This window comes from Engraulis encrasicolus, chromosome 14 (genome assembly GCF_034702125.1).
Source record: "Engraulis encrasicolus isolate BLACKSEA-1 chromosome 14, IST_EnEncr_1.0, whole genome shotgun sequence".
Taxonomy (NCBI): domain Eukaryota; kingdom Metazoa; phylum Chordata; class Actinopteri; order Clupeiformes; family Engraulidae; genus Engraulis; species Engraulis encrasicolus.
In genome coordinates, this window is record NC_085870.1 from 398,678 (window position 1) to 406,108 (window position 7,431).

The following is a 7,431-nucleotide window of genomic DNA, read 5'->3' on the forward strand; positions in this document are numbered from 1 at the left end:
ACTCTATTTGCCAGGCTGTGGCCGCCTGACCTTGGAGCCAAAGATTACAGGTGGACGCAGTAGCTCACCTGACCTACCTAATCCGTAGCCTACCTAGTGGTTAGAGAGTTGATCTTTCAATCTAGGGGTTTCTGGATCAAATCCCCCCCGACCTCTACCTACATCTCCATCCATGGCTGAAGTGCCCTTGAGCAAGGCACCTAACCCCAAATTACTCCAGGGACTGTTACCAATACCCTGAAAAATAATAGTTGTAAGTCGCTTTGAATAAATGAAAGCGTCAGCTAAGTGTAATGTAATGTAATGTATTCTGTAGCCTACTTGCTATGCAGTTCAGGTGTGTTCAGTATCCTGCTGTACAGTTCAGGTGTGTTCAGTATCCTGCTGTTCAGTTCAGTTCAGGTGTGTTCAGTATCCTGCTGTTCAGTTCAGGTGTGTTCAGTATCCTGCTGTTCAGTTCAGTTCAGGTGTGTTCAGTATCCTGCTGTTCAGTTCAGGTGTGTTCAGTATCCTGCTGTTCAGTTCAGTTCAGGTGTGTTCAGTATCCTGCCTTGCAGTATAATTGGGTCATTTTGCAGTGTAAATGGGTTATTTTCTAGCATGTTTGGGTTATTTTCTAGCATATTTGAGGTAATTTTCTAGCATATTTGGGTTATTTTCTAGCATATTTGGGTTATTTTCTAGCATATTTGGGTTATTTTGCAGTATAATTGGGTTATTTTGCAGCATCACAGTCCAGGTGTGTTCAGTATCCTGCTGTTCAGTTCAGGTGTGTTCAGTATCCTGCTGTACTGTTCAGGAGTGTTCAGTATCCTGCTGTACAGTTCAGGTGTGTTCAGTATCCTGCTGTACATTACAGGTGTGTTCAGTATCCTACCTGCTGTTCAGTTCAGGTGTGTTCAGTATCCTGCTGTTCAGTTCAGTTCGGGTGTGTTCAGTATCCTACCTTGCAGTATAATTGGGTCATTTTGCAGTGTAAATGGGTTATTTTCTAGCATGTTTGGGTTATTTTCTAGCATATTTGAGGTAATTTTCTAGCATATTTGGGTTATTTTCTAGCATATTTGGGTTATTTAGCAGTATAATTGGGTTATTTTCTAGCATATTTGGGTTATTTTGCAGTATAATTGGGTTATTTTGCAGCATTACAGTTCAGGTGTGTTCAGTATCCTGCTGTACAGTTCAGTTCAGGTGTGTTCAGTATCCTGCTGTACATTGCAGGTGTGTTCAGTATCCTGCCTTGCAGTATAATTGGGTTATTTTGCAGTGTAAATGGGTTATTTTCTAGCATATTTGGGTTATTTTCTAGCATATTTGGGTTATTTTCTAGCATATTTGGGTTATTTTCTAGCATATTTGGGTTATTTTGCAGTATAATTGGGTTATTTTCTAGCATATTTGGGTTATTTTGCAGTATAATTGGGTTATTTTCTAGCATATTTGGGTTATTTTGCAGCATTACATTACAGGTGTGTTCAGTATCCTACCTGCTGTTCAGTTCAGGTGTGTTCAGTATCCTGCTGTACAGTTCAGGTGTGTTCAGTATCCTGCTGTTCAGTTCAGTTCAGGTGTGTTCAGTATCCTGCTGTTCAGTTCAGGTGTGTTCAGTATCCTGCTGTTCAGTTCAGTTCAGGTGTGTTCAGTATCCTGCTGTTCAGTTCAGGTGTGTTCAGTATCCTGCTGTTCAGTCCAGGTGTGTTCAGTATCCTGCTGTTCAGTTCAGGTGTGTTCAGTATCCTGCTGTTCAGTTCAGGTGTGTTCAGTATCCTGCTGTTCAGTTCAGGTGTGTTCAGTATCCTGCTGTTCAGTTCAGGTGTGTTCAGTTCAGGTGTGTTCAGTATCCTGCTGTTCAGTCCAGGTGTGTTCAGTATCCTGCTGTTCAGTTCAGGTGTGTTCAGTATCCTGCTGTACTGTTCAGGAGTGTTCAGTATCCTGCTGTTCAGTTCAGGTGTGTTCAGTATCCTGCTGTTCAGTCCAGGTGTGTTCAGTATCCTGCTGTTCAGTTCAGGTGTGTTCAGTATCCTGCTGTTCAGTTCAGGTGTGTTCAGTATCCTGCTGTACTGTTCAGGAGTGTTCAGTATCCTGCTGTACAGTTCAGGTGTTCAGTATCCTAACATGACCAGGTTCCGGTCTGCCTAAAGGGGCGTGTCATAATGCTCCTAGCATTGAATAGAACAGTCCTCAGGTCTGCCTAGGTCTGCCTAAAGGGGGATTTCCCCCCCAATAATAGAACCCGGAAACAATGGGCCAATGGAACTCTCTCTGCTACAGGTGTGTTCAGTAGCCTACCTGCTGCAGGTGTGTTCAGTAGCCTACCTGCAGTACAATTTCTCGAAACGAAAGTTGCTTACTACATTAACTACTTTGTTGCTTTCAATACACTTTCCCATTGGTAACTACCAAAGTTGCTAACAGGCTAGCAACTTCCCTTTTGAGAAACTCACCCCTCGTGTGTTCAGTAGCCTACCTGACTTGCCTATTCCGTAGCCTACCTGCTATGCAGTATGTTCCGTAGCCTACCTGGCCTGCTATTCAGGTGTATGCAGTGGTCTACCTGGCCTGCTATTCAGGTGTATGCAGTGCTCTACCTGGCCTGCTATTCAGGTGTATGCAGTGCTCTACCTGGCCTACTATTCAGGTGTATGCAGTGCTCTACCTGGCCTGCTATTCAGGTGTATTCAGTGGTCTACCGTGGTCTAAAATGTACTATTATGACATCACGTTGCGGTATACCTGCATTACATTACAGGCCAAGCTTGGTAATGTCATGAAGGTCCTGGGGGGAGTTCCCCCAACGTGATGTCATACCTGCAACCCCACCTTTAAGGCACAGTGTTCTACTGGTGGAGTGCTGTGATCGTCATTGATAAGGCTCTACTACCAAGGCTCTAATACCTACTACCTACTACTAAGGCATTACAAGGAGTCTTTAGTAATACATTCAAACTCGGATACATTAATACATGTGCTGTTCAGTTACCTGGGGATAATAGTAGGCCTACATTATTTACGACATGGTCATTGGCATTCTGCACAGTAAATTCTGCAGTGCTCATTTAACACTTAGAGAGTTCATTTGAGTCCATTTGGACTTAAATGAACTCTGTAAGTGTTGAATTAACACCACAACATTTACTGTGTGGTAACAGCGCAGTTATAAAAGGGGTAGTGTAGCGTCTTAGCAGTTATAAAAGGGGTAGTGTAGTGTCTTAGCGGTTATAAAAGGGGTAGTGTAGTGTCTTAGTGTAAAAGGGGTAGTGTAGTGTCTTAGTGTAAAAGGGGTAGTGTAGTGTCTTAGTGTAAAAGGGGTAGTGTAGTGTCTTAGCGGTTATAAAAGGGGTAGTGTAGTGTCTTAGTGTAAAAGGGGTAGTGTAGTGTCTTAGTGTAAAAGGGGTAGTGTAGTGTCTTAGTGTAAAAGGGGTAGTGTAGTGTCTTAGTGTAAAAGGGGTAGTGTAGTGTCTTAGTGTAAAAGGGGTAGTGTAGTGTCTTAGTGTAAAAGGGGTAGTGTAATGTCTTAGTGTAAAAGGGGTAGTGTAGTGTCTTAGTGTAAAAGGGGTAGTGTAGTGTCTTAGTGTAAAAGGGGTAGTGTAGTGTCTTAGTGTAAAAGGGGTAGTGTAGTGTCTTAGTGTAAAAGGGGTAGTGTAGTGTCTTAGTGTAAAAGGGGTAGTGTAGTGTCTTAGTGTAAAAGGGGTAGTGTAGTGTCTTAAAGGGGTAGTGTAGTGTCTTAAAGGGGTAGTGTAGTGTCTTAGTGTAAAAGGGGTAGTGTAGTGTCTTAGTGTAAAAGGGGTAGTGTAGTGTCTTAGTGTAAAAGGGGTAGTGTAGTGTCTTAGTGTAAAAGGGGTAGTGTAGTGTCTTAGTGTAAAAGGGGTAGTGTAGTGTCTTAGCGGTTATAAAAGGGGTAGTGTAGTGTCTTAGCGGTTATAAAAGGGGTAGTGTAGTGTCTTAGCGGTTATAAAAGGGGTAGTGTAGTGTCTTAGTGTAAAAGGGGTAGTGTAGTGTCTTAGTGTAAAAGGGGTAGTGTAGTGTCTTAGTGTAAAAGGGGTAGTGTAGTTATAAAAGGGGTAGTGTAGTGTCCTAGCAGTTATAAAAGGGGTAGTGTAGTGTCTTAGTGTAAAAGGGGTAGTGTAGTGTCTTAGTGTAAAAGGGGTAGTGTAGTGTCCTAGCAGTTATAAAAGGGGTAGTGTAGTGTCTTAGTGGTTATAAAAGGGGTAGTGTAGTGTGTTAGTGTAAAAGGGGTAGTGTAGTGTCTTAGTGTAAAAGGGGTAGTGTAGTGTCTTAGTGTAAAAGGGGTAGTGTAGTGTCTTAGTGTAAAAGGGGTAGTGTAGTGTCTTAGTATAAAAGGGGTAGTGTAGTGTCTTAGCGGTTATAAAAGGGGTAGTGTAGTGTCTTAGTGTAAAAGGGGTAGTGTAGTGTCTTAGTGTAAAAGGGGTAGTGTAGTGTCTTAGTGTAAAAGGGGTAGTGTAGTGTCCTAGCAGGTATAAAAGGGGTAGTGTAGTGTCTTAGTGTAAAAGGGGTAGTGTAGTGTCTTAGTGTAAAAGGGGTAGTGTAGTGTCTTAGTATAAAAGGGGTAGTGTAGTGTCTTAGCGGGTATAAAAGGGGTAGTGTAGTGTCTTAGTGTAAAAGGGGTAGTGTAGTGTCTTAGCGGTTATAAAAGGGGTAGTGTAGTGTCTTAGTGTAAAAGGGGTAGTGTAGTGTCTTAGCGGTTATAAAAGGGGTAGTGTAGTGTCTTAGTGTAAAAGGGGTAGTGTAGTGTAGTGTCTTAGCGGTTATAAAAGGGGTAGTGTAGTGTCTTAGTGTAAAAGGGGTAGTGTAGTGTCTTAGTGTAAAAGGGGTAGTGTAGTGTCTTAGCGGTTATAAAAGGGGTAGTGTAGTGTCTTAGCGGGTATAAAAGGGGTAGTGTAGCGTCTTAGCAGTTATAAAAGGGGTAGTGTAGTGTCTTAGCGGGTATAAAAGGGGTAGTGTAGTGTCTTAGTGTAAAAGGGGTAGTGTAGTGTCTTAGTGTAAAAGGGGTAGTGTAGTGTCTTAGCGGTTATAAAAGGGGTAGTGTAGTGTCTTAGTGTAAAAGGGGTAGTGTAGTGTCTTTGCAGTTATAAAAGGGTAAGTGTAGTGTCTTTGCAGGTATAAAAGGGGTAGTGTAGTGTCTTAGTGTAAAAGGGGTAGTGTAGTGTCTTAGTGTAAAAGGGGTAGTGTAGTGTCTTAGTGTAAAAGGGGTAGTGTAGTGTCTTAGTGTAAAAGGGGTAGTGTAGTGTCTTAGTGTAAAAGGGGTAGTGTAGTGTCTTAGTGTAAAAGGGGTAGTGTAGTGTCTTAGTGTAAAAGGGGTAGTGTAGTGTCTTAGTGGTTATAAAAGGGGTAGTGTAGTGTCTTAGTGTAAAAGGGGTAGTGTAGTGTGTTAGCAGGTATAAAAGGGGTAGTGTAGTGTCTTAGTGGTTATAAAAGGGGTAGTGTAGTGTCTTAGTGGTTATAAAAGGGGTAGTGTAGTGTCTTAGTGTAAAAGGGGTAGTGTAGTGTCTTAGTGTAAAAGGGGTAGTGTAGTGTCTTAGTGTAAAAGGGGTAGTGTAGTGTCTTAGTGTAAAAGGGGTAGTGTAGTGTCTTAGTGTAAAAGGGGTAGTGTAGTGTCTTAGTGTAAAAGGGGTAGTGTAGTGTCTTAGTGTAAAAGGGGTAGTGTAGTGTCTTAGTGTAAAAGGGGTAGTGTAGTGTCTTAGTGTAAAAGGGGTAGTGTAGTGTCTTAGTGTAAAAGGGGTAGTGTAGTGTCTTAGTGTAAAAGGGGTAGTGTAGTGTCTTAGTGTAAAAGGGGTAGTGTAGTGTCTTAGCAGGTATAAAAGGGGTAGTGTAGTGTCTTAGTGTAAAAGGGGTAGTGTAGTGTCTTAGTGTAAAAGGGGTAGTGTAGTGTCTTAACAGGTATAAAAGGGGTAGTGTAGTGTCTAAGCACATTAAATGTGCACCTTTGTGTAATTGGTAACACTTAAGAATAACTACCCAAACAAGCTTAATAAACAGTTTATTAACATTTAACAAGAATTACCATTTAACAAAGCATTTACAAATATTTGTAAATGAGTAAAAACCTAACTACGACTGCACAGTGGAGTGGAAATCAACTTCTACTGTGTGAGTTTTATGTCGTTTAATGCCTTCTGGTGTTTGGAGGAGAAACTTCCAGGAGCGATGCGACTGCGCTGTGTCTGCTGTGTTAATACTATTTCTTGCCCATTAATGAACATTTGTAAGCATTTTGTTGATAATTAATTTGTTATTTATAAAGTGTTTATAAAGCTGTGTATAGGTAGCTATTCTAAAGTGTTACTGTATAATTTAGTGGTGTGTAGATCATTAAATGGTGCCCAACGGTGTGGTGCTATTTTTATCCCCAGGAGGTCAGACTAGTGAGAATATGATAGAGCATGAATACAAAGATAGAGCATGAAAAAGAGAGATAGAGCTTGTTCCACTCCACTTACCAGAGCAGAGAACAAACAGCGCTATCAAGCGCACCTTTAGGAGCGATAAGAAACATCTCTGTCACCTCCAGGTTGCAAACCAGTAGCAGTGTTGCCAGATTGGGCGGGTGCCCGCCCAATTGGGCTACTTAGGATGAGCGTCTGCGTGTAAAAATCGGAAAAATAGTTTTTTTCAGCCGTTTTGGGCCCATAGAAGTCAATGTAACTTGTTGAATTTGGACGGAAGTTAGTACATTTTGGCGGTTTTTGAGAAACTTTTGGGCGGGATTTGATCAGACACATCTGGCAACACTGACCAGTAGCACGAGCTTGGAACCTGCGCTGACAGAGATGTTTCTTATCGCTCTTTTGAAAGGTCCTCTGAGTTCAACTTTTAAAAAACCTTGTGTTGGGCCTCATTTGGCCGTCTTTAAGCAGGCATACTGCACACACTCTGCACACACGTGAAAGCCCAAGGCCCAATTTTAACATAGCTGAAGTAATCTGTGTTTAATCGGATCACACCGCACTCTCGATTAAAAGGTGCCAAACATAAACAAAAACTGTGTAAAATTGAAAGAAAAATGTCTGCACACTTAAATCCCCTTTGTGTTCTTTTTAATAATAGGCCAAGCTTTCGGTCTACTGAACTTTCTCAGGATCCTGAGGAAGGTCAGTAAACATAGCTGATGCAGAAATGTATCATTAAAGGAGAATTCCAGTGTAGGCCTAAAGTGGCTTAAATAGTGTTAAAGGGTCAAAGACGTCCAAAAAGGAATTGTCATTCAGTGTAACGGATACCTTCTGCTGACTGTAACTGTAAGAAACATGACTCTTTTTATTTTTATTTTTTTCCAGTGAATTCATGAAAGCCTCTGCTGTCATCCATTCATCATTCTACAGTCAGCAGAAGGTGTCGGTTACACTGAATGACAGTTCCTTTTTGGATAATAGCTGATGCAGAAATGTATCATTAAAGGGGAATTCCAGTGTA